This window comes from Canis lupus, chromosome 12 (genome assembly GCF_048164855.1).
Source record: "Canis lupus baileyi chromosome 12, mCanLup2.hap1, whole genome shotgun sequence".
NCBI lineage: Eukaryota > Metazoa > Chordata > Mammalia > Carnivora > Canidae > Canis > Canis lupus.
In genome coordinates, this window is record NC_132849.1 from 60,225,601 (window position 1) to 60,241,571 (window position 15,971).

The window sequence follows — 15,971 nt, forward strand, 5'->3', positions numbered from 1 at the left end:
ACTGGTGTAATAATCTTAAATTGGTTCCCGGGCCTCTGTTCTCAGCTTACTACACTTTTTGTTTTACACCTTACTTCCGCATTCATTATCCATCTTCAAAACGTCCATCCTACAAAATAAAGACCATCTACGTGACGAGGCACATATTTCTCAGGTGGTATGAAAGGTTCCCCAAATTTGTCATTAACCTGTCTTCCCCATCTAAAGCTCTGCAAGTTTATAGAGTTTATAAAACATTCTCTTGAACATTATTTCCTTTGATAATTGCATCAGCCCTGTGAATCAAGCTAGCATCTGTGACCTTGGTTTTATTATTACATTTTAAACAAATGAGGAAGCAAACTTACACACAATTGCATGCCAGTCCAGGAGTTTGCCTTACTTACTCAAAGTCACCTGCGGAGTCAGAGGGCAAGCAAACCTGCAAAGCACACCCCATTGGTTCTTCTACCTACTTGTGAATTTTCCTTGACATGTCAGTTCTGAAAATGCCTTGCTCTTTCTCCAGGCAGAACTAATTCCTTCTGCCTTAGGTCCCCAAAGGACTTTCTACATATATCTACTACGGCATGTATCACCTGCAAAGTGATTCTTCATTTTCATGTTAGTCAACAGTGGGATTCTTGCAGGCAGGAGCCATGCTTTTGTTCTTGCTTTGCGTTTTGTCATTTAGCAGTATCTGGCACACAGCAACAGGAAATGCCATATAATGAATAATTACATCTTGTTATTAAGTACTTTGAGACATGTACTGATTCTAGCGAAGGGCTGCATTCTTGTGCACTTACAGAAATCACAATCATTTTCATTGTGATAGAAAAGACTGTTTGTTAGTTCTGTGGCATAGAGAAACATGAATCTTGATAAACTTGAGGCCAGAATTCATTCTGGAAAATCAACTAGCCATTCTAGTTGTATAACAGAAAATAAATTTTGTATGACTAACCTCAACTTCTGCCATGAGTCACAACGTATAAGGCCTAAGGTCATGTCTAGTTTTGAAAGAACACTGTCTTATACAAATGCCTTTATTAAGAATTTGGCTATTACAGAGCGTGAGCTCTTCAAATATTTAACAGAAATTAAACCAAACTGATAAGCTTATCCAACCTCTGGATAGTTCCATAAAATGATTAATCTTGAGCATATTAATATTGTATGAGTGCTAATTAACATCTTGAATATGTGTGCTGATGGCAAATATCTTTAACTGAGAATTACAATCTGAAAGCTTTTCATTTTACAAACGGGCTAATATGTTCAATTTCTAAATTTTGAGAAGATGATAAATAGTGTGAAGCAAATGAGTAAAAGATTATATTATAAACTGGATGTAGTGAAAGAACCAAGAACTAGTGGTGAGATGGCAAATTACAAAACAGTTATATAGTTGGAGACCTGCTAATGTCCTTGAAATTCATGAGACTGAGCAAAATATGAGATAGATCATAATTGATTGGAATGGTGGTTTCTGATTATTCTCAGGCAACATCTCGGTTATTTAGAAGAGCCTCAGGAAGTAGGAATGATCTTAAAATGTCATGTTTTTATGAAGAGTAAGTGTCTGGCCCTTGTTCTCAATAACTTTATTTTACTGCCTTCCTCATTGTCTGTGTGTAATTAGCTCATTGAGTTAGAACCAAGTGTTAACGTGGCCCAGGCTATAGGTTCAGCCACGTATTCCATCTGCATGGGACAGTGAACTTGAAACACTTTTAATTCTGAGATTTAAGCTTTCACACTTTCAGAGCCAGGGGCCAACACATCATGTGTGTCCACAGCCTCACTGAACAATTGTTCTGGGAAAAACTGCCACATTTCTTTCTAAAAAAAGTATACACAAGGCAAGTATACACCATATTGAATGCCTAGCTCCCAACTTCAATATTCTGATCACAACCTCACAATTTCAAATCAGCACAACATTGGCACAAATGCCTATTCTTTTTTCTTTTATGTTTTATTCTTTCTTTTCATGTTTTTAAAAATTCTTAAGGCTATTGCTAATTTTGAATTGTTAAGCAACTTAAAGTACTTCTGCAGAAATATGGCAATACATATTCCAGACTCAGTAAACTAAATTTGAAAAAAACCTGGAGGTAAGTTATTTGATATTAAAGATACATTTCTCCCAATCTCTCTGCAAGCTTCCTTTTACAACCTATACCATATATTAGCTTGATCTCTGTTCTAAAATTAGCCCATATCTACACCCATGGTCTTAGATTCTTTTCTTACCCTCTGCTTGTAATTGAGGTCTTCAGTGCTTGTAACTGAAGTACCTTACTAAGGGCTAGTTCTAACTCTGAAAACCAAATGAGACCTGCAAATAGAAGTCAACATATGTGGTTTTTACACTTGAGAAGCTCACAGTCCAATGGAGGAAATAGAAACAAACAAACAAAAAAATCAAAAAAAAGAAAAAAAAAAAAAAAGAAATACAATGAAAAAAAGTTCCAGCAGAGGTTTTTGATGCATAATGACAGTACCAAGGAAAGAGAATTTATCTGGGATTTTGGAAAAAGAAAGGAGAATGGCCTCATAGAGAAGAGCAGGTGTTAAACAAGGATTCTCAAGTTTAACATCCCACGTTCTTCCCTAAAGCACACCATTTTATGAACTAAGAAACTCCAGCTGCCATTGAGAATACCAGTTTTCATGAAATTCTTCCTTACATGTATTGTCTGAGCAAATATCATTAAGGCACTGGCTTAATTGCCAAGTAATAATTCCAATGCTTGGTCGTAGAAGAAATTGGAGTTTCAGTGTCATGTAGATATTTATAACAAACAATGGGGCTTGATGTAATAGACTTCAAATTACTCTCAATTGTCCTATTGTGTGAATTATTTATGAACTTTTACACATCTGTAAAGTCTTAGAATAACCCACTTTAAATCATTCCATACATAGAAAAAAACAAACATCTTTTCACGATTTACTTATAATTCACAGATTTATTTCAGAATAATATTTTACATGTACAAATTATGATTTTTTTTTTGCCCATGTACTTAGCTATTGGATATTTCATTTGTGTATATTTATCGGTGTCCACAGGTAGATTCAAAACCCATGGCAGTCACTAGGTGAAAATTGAGTAGCAGACAGTATAGACATCTATATTACTTTTTCCTGTTTTTTAAATTTTAATTTCATGGAAAAAAATAATTACTAGAATTTTACCATTATTTTTCCATTTTATTACCAGAATTTTACCATTATTTTTCATTATTTTACTGAAAAAATAAAATCGAAGGGCATAACAAAGGTACTAATGTTTGTTAAGCATCCTCTGTGTACAAGGTTTTTCCATGAATTATTGCATTTAATCACTATGAGAATCAGAAAAGTATGTTATTGCCCTTAGGCTTTCACTCATTGGATTTTATGACCCCGGTTTATCAAAAAAGAATATGTTACGCATTTTCCCAAGACCCACACTTCCAAGGTTGGGCCCACATGTATGTCTACACATAGCCAGTGTGTAGCCATACCAGAAGCTGAACCTGATCCTGATTTTAACCAAAAGATAAACAGCATGGTTTGGGCTAAACTTTTGTATCTCCTGTTAGAGAGAAAATACTATCACCCTTGCCTCCGTCTCAATACAGAAAGTAGTTAAATCATGCTGAACACATTTGAAAATCTGTGCTAGTGTGACCACTGCTTTCTTGATTGTCCACCTGTGGAGCAGAATAATGGCCCCCAAATATGTCATGCCCCAGTCTCAGCATATGTTACATTGTATGGCAGGGTGGAAAAAAAAAAAAAAAAAGACTTTGCAGATGGAAGTAGTTTATAAACTTTATGATTGGGAGACCATCTTAGATTATCTAAGTGAGTCCACTGTCATCACATTAAGCCTTCAAAGTGGAGAGTGTTCTCTGGCTGGAGTCAGAAAGATATGGCAGGAGGAGAAGCCAGAGAGATTTCAAGCATGAGAAGGTTTGGATGCACCACTGTTGACTTTGAGATATAGAGGCCCATGTACAAGGACCAGAGAGAAGCCTCTAGGAGCTAAGGATGGCCTCCAGCTGACAGCCAGCAGCGAAACAGGGACCTCAGTCTGAAACTCAAAAGGAAATGGATCCTGCCAACAATGTGAATGAACTTGGAGCAGGTTCTTGCCACCGCCCCTTAATAGTCCAGCCAACTGACACCTTGGTGGCAGCCTGGTGAAACTGGATGCAAAAAATGTGAGGCACTGGCCAGACTCTTCAACACAACTATGAGATAATAAATATATGTTTGCTTGTTTGTTTGTTTTTAAGACTCTAATATGGTAATTTGTCATGGCAGCAAGGAAGACTATACAGCCCCTGCCACCCATGGTTAGTAACCCAGCCTTGGTTGGCCTGCCAGATATTCCCTTTTCTCCTCCTTTTCCCCATATTTGTTCACCTCATCACCACATCTGCCACAGTTATGGCATTATATATTCTAATCACAAAATCAACTCTGAAATGGTCAGCTCACAAGATGCCACTATTCCCTCCTTCTCCATTTTTAACAAATTATTTTATCACAAAATACTGCTCTTGAGCCAAATTCAACCCACAAAATTAATTCACAAACTGGCATTCACCATACATTTACTTATATACAGTAATAATAAACCAAATCTAGTTATTTATTTTTCAGTAATCACTTATTTCTTACCATAAAAGTAATATATTCTCATTTAAAACATGCCTGGCATATAATAAGTACTTAGTGAAAGTTAGTAAGCAGCAGGACACATAGAGGCCACAGGGCAGGTATGACTAGAGCATCACGGTCCTGTTCTGTGGGGTTCTGTTACTTTCGGGATAAGCATACTGTGGCAATGGACCAGGCGGTCTCATTCTGAAAAGCCACAGGGTATCTGATTTTAGCAAACATTTTGCTTTTTTTTTTTCTTCCCTCCAAAGAGCTGTTGAAAAATCAGTTTCATGATTTTACTACAGCTTATATTTCTCTAATAGTTTTTTATTGCTATGTACTATATGATTACAAAGGTTAGAAGGTAAAAACAACATACATTTATTATCTCATAGTTTCTCTGGGTTGGGAGTCCAGGCACAGCTTTGTAAGCTTTTACCAGGGAGGAACCCAGGTGTTGGTTGGGGCTGAGTTCTCATCAGAGACGGGGTGGGGGAGGGAAGATCCAATTAATGTTTATGCAGCCTTGTGACTAAGGACCCGCTATCTCGCTAGCTCTCAGCTGGGAGCTGCACGCAGCTAGGAGAGGCTGCTTGCTGTTTCCTGTCATTTGAGCCTCTCACAACATGGCTGCTTATTTCTTCAAGGCCAGGGGCAAAGTCTCTCTTGGCTTCAAATCTCTCTTTTGTAAAGGGCTCATGTGCTTCTTCCCACTCAGGATAATCTCCTGTGATGAACTCAAAGTCAACGGACTAGGAGCCTTAGTTACTTCACAAAATCCTTTCACCTAATCAATCTCATATTCAGAGGGCCCACCCACACTGAAAGGGAGGTGATTATAAGGGTGAATATAGTATAGGCAGGGTCTACGGGCTATCTGAGAACTTGCCTACCACACCTCTCCTAACCCATAGCTAGGGGTAACTTCTAGAAAGACGCAATGCCTTCCGAGTAATAAAACCCCCTACAGAATACAATGGACGAGGGTTAAAAATAAGAAATTCTGGTTTCAGCAGGTTTACTGGCCATAGATCAGTGATGTCACTGTACCAGACCTCTTGCTCCTGAGGGAAAAATCAGAGAGTCCAAAGGGGAGAAAAGAGTATAATTGCAGTTGTGCATTAAGCACGGGGTGATTTCCTTTAGTGGTTTTCAACATGGACTCTGGATTCAGACATGTGACATTAGAATGCCAGCTCTACTACTGACCTTGACACTTTGGCCAAGTATGTTAATCTCTCCAGTAGTGCAAAAAGATTTATTGAGCATTTTCCAAGTCATTGGTACTAAGCTTAGCTCTTCACCTGAATTGCTTAAATTATCAGTTACAGCAGCTGTCTGTGGTAATTATTTTACTTCCATATTCTCAATGTAGATACTGAGGCTTGAAGCTCAATCGTATAGCTCAACAGAACAAATTAAAGAAGTAGAGGCAGAATTTGAATGCTGCCAGTATAACTTCTTAGCTGTATGGTTTTACTATCATCTCTATAATCTCTTCTCTATTTTTCTTTCCCTAAAAATTGCATCTTTATGAAGAAAGTATTCCTTGGGATTGTGGCACATGGGTGTAATCCAGTGAATTCTTATTTCATTGAAATTATTTTACCAACTGAATAATGATTATAATAATACACTGTTACTATTTTTATTAATCATGAAAACAACAGTTGTCCTTTGAATGTCCCAATCCTCCCATTAGAGGAGGATGTACTCCACTTTAGAAATTCATTTCAAAGGTCTGGAGTTTTATTTTCAATGCTAACAAGATAATACATTGTTTTATTTAGTGCTAGATGTTTTGCAAATTTTTGATCATTGCTCTAAGAGTTTAAAAAATGATCTGTTATATTTTCAGTTAATGTGAAGATGACATTGCCACACGCCAATGTGGGAGATCTCTTAATGCTATTGGGTAACCTTGGAAGAGGATTTCAAAGCTCATCTCAAAATCTACACTTGCTAGTGAATGATTCAACATCCACCTCAAAGCTCTTGCTCATATGAGAGTCATAATTGGAAAGTGTCTGGGAGATTACAGGGTCCATTCTCATAGGGTCCTCTCTTCAACCCCTAAAAGCCTTTGTCACTCCAAGCAACGGAAAAAGAACCCAAATATTTTTAAAATGAAAAATCACATATAAGGGCTATAGACAAGATTTCTTTTGTACTCTTCAGCCATCTACGTTGCACAGCACAATTAATCAATTAAACATTTCTGAAATAAAATTTTTGGCATGCACAGTATGTGGAATGACATGTTTGAATAACTCGGATCCATAAATCATCCTATGTAATGTAAGCCACTGGCCTTGTTTTTACCTACCCTTTTAAAGGATTAACAAGGAACTGGCAAGAAACACAGAAATGTTGATATGGGCTTCCAGCTGGGATTGATTACAGGCTACAGTCTAATGCTGTAATGTTCTGTGCTAGTACAATTTAACTAGCTATGGCTCACCTTCTGCCTCCAGACACTCGCCAGTGAAAAACTATTTGATATCATTTTGCTTTTAATCTTCGAACACATACATTCTCAAATTACTTTTGCTAGCAAAACGTTGTCCTTTGTGACATTGCTTGGTGTATATTGGTGTGCAGTTGAAAAATACTACTTAACTCTGTTTAAACACTTCTCTCCATCCTCTTATTCACAAACATTTATTGAGCACTTATGTGTGCCAAGAATATGCTGACCTGTGAGATTACAAAGAATAAAAATATTCTATCTGTGCAGCCTCCTAGAACCTGCAGTCTCATAGAGGAGCACAGCATAAAAGGATCCAAAAGTAAGACACTGATGGAGACCACCCCCAAGGCTAAGAATAAAAGGAGTCAAAACTACTTGCTATCTGAAACAAGACACTATTGGTAAAGGATTTTTTGAAAGTTTTTATTTTATACAGTGTAATATTAGCTTTAGGTGTACAGTATAGTGACCCACCACTTCCATACATCCCCCGGCACTCATCACAAATGCTCTCCTTCATCCCCATCACATGTTTTCCCCATCCCCTTATTCACCTCCTCTCTGGTAACCCTCAATTTGTTCTGTATAGTTAAGAGTCTGTTTCTTTCTTTTTTTTTAATTTTTATTTATTTATGATAGTCATACAGAGAGAGAGAGAGGCAGAGACATAGGCAGAGGGAGAAGCAGGCTCCATGCACCGGGAGCCCGACGTGGGATTCGATCCCAGGTCTCCAGGATCGCGCCCTGGGCCAAAGGCAGGCGCCAAACTGCTGCGCCACCCAGGGATCCCAAGAGTCTGTTTCTTGATTTGCCTGTCTCTCTCTCTCTCTTTCTCTCTCTTTTTAGTTTGTCCCTTTGCTTGTTTGATTTGTTTCTTAAATTTCACATAGGAGTGAAATTATATGATTATTTGCCTTTCCCTGATGAAGGATTTTAAAGGTAGTCATTACAAATTGGTTTTTTTCCCCATTAATTCTGAGAAGGATGATATTGGAAGGACTAAATATTACATTAAATTCAGGTATCTTTCAAACCTGAAAATGACTTTTAATTGATGAAAGATGTCGGCAGAGAACCTGTGATATTTGCCAGAGATGTACCTAAAGATTGGAGATAATGACAAAGTGAGTTTGTAAAGGACTGGAGGGGCAGTGTGGGTTTCTGCTTCCTGCAGAGTCCAGCTAACTGTCTGAGCCTATCCCACCAGTTTGTGGAGAGATGCCTCTCCCAGCAGCAATATGAGGTAGGTGCTATCATCATTCTTGTTTTGCACATATGAAGAAACTGAAGCACAGGCTTCTGTGTAGCAAGCCTGAAGTCACGCAGCAAATCCTGACTCAGAATTAACCTGAGACAATTTGACCCCAAAACCCTTAACTACACGGCTGTGATGCATCACAAGATGGGCATCCCAGAAGAGGACCAAATGATCACTTTAGGGCAACTGAGGCAGTGGTGACTCATTGTAAGTGGGCAAGTGTGAAAGATTCCTGTCACCCAGATGAGGACTTGGTGGAAGGAACTTGGACTTGCAACTTAACATAAGGGGCCCCTCTTAGGAGCACCCGCAGAGGTTTACAATGTTCACAAAGTACATGATGCACCGCATGCCTCATTGTTGTGATGAGCTGTCAGGCAAACCCAGGGAACTGCTGGTTGGCCTATGAGCTCTCTTCTCTTTTCTAATAGGAGCTGTGGTCAGGTCACAGCCACAAAGCTAGAGACTGTATGTTTTTGCCAGGTTCTCTTGGATCTAGCCATGCTGCACAATTAATTCTCATCAAAGGAATGGGAATGGAATTATATGTGCACTTCAGCATTGTTTGCTTGAAAGGAAATTGCTCTCCTACTTCACTCCTGTTTCTTTTCTAAAAGCTGGAACGTGCATGGGGCAATAAGCAGCCTCTACCCAAATGGATGACAACAAAATCTCAGAGTAATACCACGTCAAAAAGACACAGGAACTGAGGTCCCTGAATGGTCTCATTTTTTTGAGCCACTCTACCAGCCTGGGCTCCCTGCTTACCTCTGGTCTTTCACAGGATACAGAAATAAACCTCCATGTTATTTAAGCCCCTGAAAGTTGGGTCTCATTGAAGAAACTTATCATGTACCCTTCAGTCCTATAGAAACTAAATGCAAAGTGATCGATACATAAAAGTTAATGTCACCGGCTGGTGGCTGGCTAATCTCTGACCAAACAAATGAGGAGATAGAGAGAAGTCAGGAATATGGTGGAAAAGTAACATAAATACTTAACGAGCCAGTGATAGTTCTATAAAGGGGGGGGGGCTCTTTATAGTATGGAAACCTGTCAATTTTATTTGCTTTTCACTTCCCACTGGGAGACTGATTGAAATCTATTTGTGAGTGGAAGTGAAATCCATAGAACTGAAAGTATTATCCATAGACATGTGCATGAGTTTCAGATTCTTGGACAATAGTGATGGACTCATCTTGGTTGTTAGGAATGTTCTTGAAGGAGTTTTCCACAAGGGACACTGAACTTAAAATCTTATTTCTCAATCTTTTACATGATGGATATCTAGATGGTGACCAGTTTGCTGGGTAGATTTTGAGTCCAAAGGGGATTGGCCAAAGAGCAAAATCACTAACAGTCAAAAGGATAAATCCAGCCAGAGTAGTAATGAGGATTGTGTGCGTGTTTTCTAACAGTAGAACACAAAATATACTGAAACCCGACCATTACAAAGCCATTAAATGCAATGGATTAAACATTCAAAAAAGTTTTTGAATGCATGGATGAGTTTACAAGAAATAATAAAAATCCAACTCACAGAGGTAACTAACTAGAAAACTCTCTGGCTTTGCCTCAGAAAACGAGAAGGATGTCTCTACTAAGAATTCACGTACAGCTGCCAAATAGCATCAGGATTTGAATCTTGAATTCATATCATTTGCATCTTCTGAAAAGTACCAAGCTGAGACTCTTACCTCAAAACTCACCAAGATAACAACATGCCCCAGGAGCTGAGCAGAGTAAACACATGTCCACTCTGTGAAAATGCACCCTTAACAGAAAGAACGGGAACCAGACTTCCGAAACCTCAGAAGTGAAATATGTGAGCTCACAAATAAAGAGAAGACATGCAGAATGAAACAGAACCCAGATAGAAATGAGTGCCTAGCATTTCAACTAAGAGAAGGAAGGGTTAGTTCACTGGCCTGGGAAGAAGCTGTAAGCGTGAGCATGAGGAGAGGCCTGCAGGAACGGTATCGAATGTAGCACAATGTGACGAAAGCGGTAAACGATGGAAAAGGACAGGCAAGTGGCGTATTATAACCTGTATCCGCAGCTAATGGAGAGGTGAGGACCAACACTGGAAGTGATGATGAATGGCAATTTTCAGACTTAAGAATCACATTAATTCTCAAATGTCCGAAGTCCAGCGTGTACTAAGCAGGATCCGAGGGGAAGACAAAATCTACACGTTATGTATTAGTCAAACACCAGAACACCAGAGATAAAGAGATTTTGAAAATAATCAGGTAAAAAAGACAACTGAGAAGACTAACGGAACTGTGATAGTTGTCTTTTCAATACTGACAGGTGAATGTCACAGAGACATCTTCAGAATATCTGGTCCTGGTGAAACCGATAAAAGTGATTGCGTATGGCTGTAACGTCTAGGAAAGGGTTCTCCTCGGTTAATTAGTACCTGAAAGGCAAACAGTCACTAACCTGCACATGTGCAGATAAAGCTAGTGAACATCGGGGAGACCTGTGAGAGGGGAGGACCCCCGAACTGGTGAGAAATCACAGTGGCCCAGTTTCTTCAGGCGCTGCTCTAGGAAGTTGGTAACAATGCTACCTAGAACTTCATCACTCAAGATGCTTTAGCGGCTATATAGAGATTCCTTTGGAGAATCCGGGCTCAAATATAACAAGAAACACAAAGTCAGTTAGCAACCAAACGCCTTTAGCAAGGCTAAATGTGCAACACATCTGCCCTCTAAACTGGTTTGATGTCTAGTAGTGGCAGTTGTCATGAAAGACTTCTTTTATCGGAGTATATTCTTTGCACTAAATATATCAATGTTAATTTGTAATGCAGCCACCTTCTCAACTGAAATGCAAAATGTTCCAAAAGAACATATGTCCATATAAACTTCTTTAGCTTTAGCTTAAGAAACAGTTTGTGTTTTCCTTTTTTCTATTCTTTTCTTTTCCCCCCTTTTCTTTTCTCCTGTTTTTTTTTCCTCTTTAATCGAGATGGCAAATGCCTGCTTTATGCCCATGAAACAGCCATCTTTCTCCTGAGCTCCAGAATCCTAAATCCGACAGCCTACGGAACACATTACAAGACACACCAAGTCAAGTGCCTAATGTTTGCCACTCTGAAGAGATAAGCAACTCTTTGAGATAAAGAATTAAAGATGACTAATGATAAAGAGTTGTTAAACTCACCGGTGAAATGAGTGGACAGTAAAAGGAGAGATTCATATTGCTCTGTAGTTTTCGGGAAAGGCCCCAGCAGCAGATTATAAGGAAGAGTCTCTCTCTTCAGGAGAGTCATGGTTTTCCTTACGGCAGTGAGCAAAGAGAAAATGAAGAAGGAAGATGGGAAAAGCAGTCTAGTTAGAGACTGAGCAGGCAAGGAGCCAGTGACCAGAGGCGGCTGGCTCGCTTGCATCGGGGATCGTTAGGAGTTGAATTGCATTCCTCCCAAATTCATTCATTCATCTGAATTCCTATTCCCTGTACCTCAGACTGTGATCTTATTTAGGGATAGGGTTGTTGCACCTTTAATTAGTTAAGATGGGGTAATGTTGGAGCAGAGTGGACCATCAACCCAATACAACTGGTGTCCTTATAAAAAGGGGAAATCTGAACATGAGTATGCACACCGGGTGAATATCATATAAAGGTGAAGACAGAGATTGGGGGGGGATGCGTCTGCAAACAAAGGAGCCACCAGAAGCTGGGAGAAAGGGACAAAAAGGACGTTCCATCACACCACCTTGATCTCTGACTCCCAGCGTCCAGAGCCATACGACACTACCTTTCTGTTCTTTAAGCCATAGGGTTGGTCCCACTTTGGTACAGCAGCCCCAGCAAATGGACACAGGGATGTCCCAGGTCATACCCTTACCTGTAATACATCATGTTTCTGTGAGGGGGCTGGTGTTGGAAAGAGCCCTGCCTGGAGTCATCCACACTGATGACCGTCTCTTTCACTTCAAGTCACGCTTTTGCAGACATTGGGAGGCATGACACATTCCAAAATAGTCTTTAAATATGTACTGTATGTTATTAGAGTGCCAATAAAGGCTAACCCAGAAGTCTCTGCACCTCATTAACGGGCCCTCGAAGAGAACATTAATTAAATCCTGGAAACTACAGGGTTTTGAACAGTTGGAATTTATATTTTAAAAATAGGCAACTTTGTTTCCTCCCAGCTCTAAAATCTATAATTCTGGTTGTGACACACTTATCACCCACCAGCTCTTATGTTCGTTTGGATCTTTCCAGATTTCTTAGAAAGTGCCAAGAAAACATTTGCATCCCGGCATACATACTGAACTGGACATCGTCCTGAGAATTTCAATAAAATGAAAGAAGCACATGGTTCCCAAATATCTATCAAATCCTGCCACTCCTTACTGTTTGAGAGGAAAGGGGTACTACTTCTTAAAATAATTAATTTCAAAGCGTTTTTTAAGTTTTGTGCATAGAGCTTGTGAGATTTTCTGTAATAAGTGATAAATTATGTGATCTGAATAGGGTACAAGGATTAACAGAAGTAGGACCTCAAGAAATCTCTTAGATGGAGAGCAGTGTTTACTATATCTGTGCACACTTTCTCTAACAACCACAATCCCAGGGCAGTTACTGCTCATCGGTTCTCTCCTGCTCCTTCCTACCTTGTTTCCTCTGTAGTAGAGAAAACAGGACACTTATGAGCCTGAGATAAAAATCTGCATTAGGAAACATGAACAGGTCAGATGCATCATCATCAAAGATATTGACCTTAAACTTAATTTTGTTTTGGATTAGAAGGGTTATTTCTGCCTCTTTTTTCTATTTTAGTTACTTACTACTTGTTTTTTTGCCTGACCTTTCAAATCCCAGACAATTTGCTATTTTGTGACTTTCTCTATTATCTTTCCACTGCAAGATAAATATACTTCATAATGTTTAACAAATTATATGTGCCAGATGAGTGACTTAGACAAGTAATTTGTTGGCTCCCTGCTTCTTTATCTTCATGTGCAAATGAGAATATTAATACCCACCTTACGGTCTTGTTGCAGTGACAAAGTGATATAAGTGAAAGAGATTCTCCATCAGCAAGCTGATTTGAAGAGGACGAGGGGTTTATTGAATGGATAAAGAGTGGCTAGCAAAATCACTAGACGCCTAAAGAAACAAGTTGGGGAAGGGAGAAGGAATGAAAGGAAGACAAGGCAACCAGAACCTCAGCAAAAACTACTCTACAAAATGAGTTAGCTGAGGCTTTTGTGAGCAGAGATGCCAGTAGTGGACAATGACTCCTATAGCACCCAATGTCGTCGTCACCGCTGATGTTATCATTGCCAGAGGGAGACCTTCCCTCTCTTGACTTTGTCCTGACTCAAATTCCCGCCTGGCTGTGTCTGATTGGCTAAGCCTGATCACAAGCTCCTACCGCCCTGCCACCAGAGAGTTGCAAAACTGAGTACCTGACACTATCATTTTCAATAAAGAGAGGCAAACTCCTCGTCCTAAATAGATTGATATGGTACAGAATTCTGGCACTAAGAAGGAATGATGAAATAAATCGAAAAACAGACAAAACCTGCCGATGTCCACATGTGTTCGTAACTTCCTGCCGTATATTATTTAAATACCTTGTTATAAAAAGTACAAGAAGAGAATAAATAGAAATGATTCCGGGGGGGGGTAGATCAAATACAAGTTTATTTGGAAATTGAGGTTTATGTGAGATTGGGGGTAAGTAACATTTAGACACGCATGCAGGTAAGGAGGAATTTGGGGATTTCCAGGTGAAGGCATCTGTAGGGACAATGGTTTGACCTTTAAAAATATAAAAATACATACTGAAAATGAGCAAAACCATATCTCTGAAATAGACTACTCAGGAGATAATGGGAAAAAAAGTGGAAATTATGTCTAGGAAGGTAATTTGTACCCTGACTTCAGGATATATTTAATTCTCTATTAAGGACTAAATGGATATTCAAAGATTTTAATTGGGTGATAATATGGTAGGAAAAGTTATTTTAAAATATGGAGCACAGGGCACTTGGGTTGCTCAGTGGTTAAGTGTCTGCCTTCAGCTCAGGTTGTGACCCCAGGGTCCTGGGATCGAGTCCTGCTTCGGGCTCCCCACAAGGGGCCTGCTTCTCCCTCTGCCTATGTCTCTGTCTCTGTCTCTCTCTCTCTGTGTCGCTCATGAATAAATAAATAAAATTATATATATATTAGAGAGAGAGAGAGAACATCCTGAGAAAGATCGGCAGGTTCTTTAATGACTCACATATAACTTGGGAAGAAGAGACAGCAATGGAGACATTTGAACAACTGAATTTGAAAATGGCTTTACAGCAGGACCTAAAGGATTCACAGTCCAAAGTAATTTGTTACTTATGGCAATGGCAACCTGGTTGGAAGTAATCATCAGAGATAATATTCCTCTGAAAGATCTCTCAAGTTGGCTTCTGTTCTTCATGGCATAAACTGCCAGAATATCTTTATTGTGATTTTACTTCTTTTTAGCTATAGAATACAGATTACAGGCAGGCTGCATTGTAAACCAGCATTTCTATTATTATTAGTCCTATAGCAATGAGGACATAAACATATTTAGGATGGTAATTTCTGTGTCAGTCATGGAATCTAAAATCTACCAACAGGTGAAGGGTGAACAAATTGTGGGTTATCTATAAAATGGAATACTACTTAGCAAGAAAAATGGAAGGAAAAACATTTACATGCAATAACATGTATGAATTTCAAAAAATTGCCAAGAGAAAGGCTCCAGAAGCTACGACTATCTAGTTTGATTCCAATCATATGACTCCTTGTCAAAGGCAGGCCTGAGCGATTTAGTATTTCTGCTTTTGGTATCAGAGCAATCACATAATATGTTTTATTATTTTATTTTATTTTATTTTACATAATATTTTTTAGAATCTCCTCCCATCTCTTAGAGATTCGGGAAGTGCTTGTTTAGAATTGATATTATTTCTTCCTTAAACATTGGGTAGAATTTTCTAGTGAAGCCATACAGCCCTAGAGATTTCTTTGTAGAAAGTTTTCTTAATATTACTTCAGATTCTTATTAGATGTGAGATTAGTTAGGTTATTTGTGAGGACCCTTCATAATTTTTGCCTGTTAAATCTAACTTATTTTCATAAATTCCTTTATCACTTAATAGCTGTAGAATTTGCAGTACTGTTCACTTTTCTCATTCGTGATACTGGTAAACTGTGTCTTCTATCCTATTTTTTTTCATTAGTTGAGGACAAACCAAACAATTTTATTAATACTTCTAAATAAACAGCTTTTGGGCACACCTGCATGGCTCAGCAGTAGAGCACCTGTCTTCAGCCTAGGGCGTGATCCTGGGTCCTGGGATCGAGTCCTACAACTAGCTCCCTGCATGGAACCTGCTTCTCCCTCTGCCTGTGTCTCTGCCTCTCTCTGTGTCTCTCATAAATAAATAAATAAATAAATAAATAAATAAATAAATAGCTTTTGGTGCCATGGATTTCTCTGTCCTGTTTTCTATCTCAATGATTTCTGCTCTTATCCTTATGACATTATTTCTTTTGTTTGATTCGGGCTTACTTTTCTCTTGCTTTTCTAATTTTTAATATGGAAGATAGATA

The 15,971-nt window shown here is 38.9% G+C and overlaps 1 long non-coding RNA gene across 1 annotated transcript in view; it reads right to left on the reverse strand.

Moving 5' to 3' along the window:
• Positions 1–11,671, reverse strand: part of LOC140600762 (uncharacterized) — a 157,460-nt gene extending 145,789 nt beyond the window's left edge. Inside the window, exon 1 of the long non-coding RNA XR_012003933.1 lies at positions 11,544–11,671. This is a non-coding gene — a long non-coding RNA (uncharacterized lncRNA). The remainder of the gene's footprint in view (positions 1–11,543) is intronic.
• Positions 11,672–15,971: the final 4,300 nt, after the last annotated feature.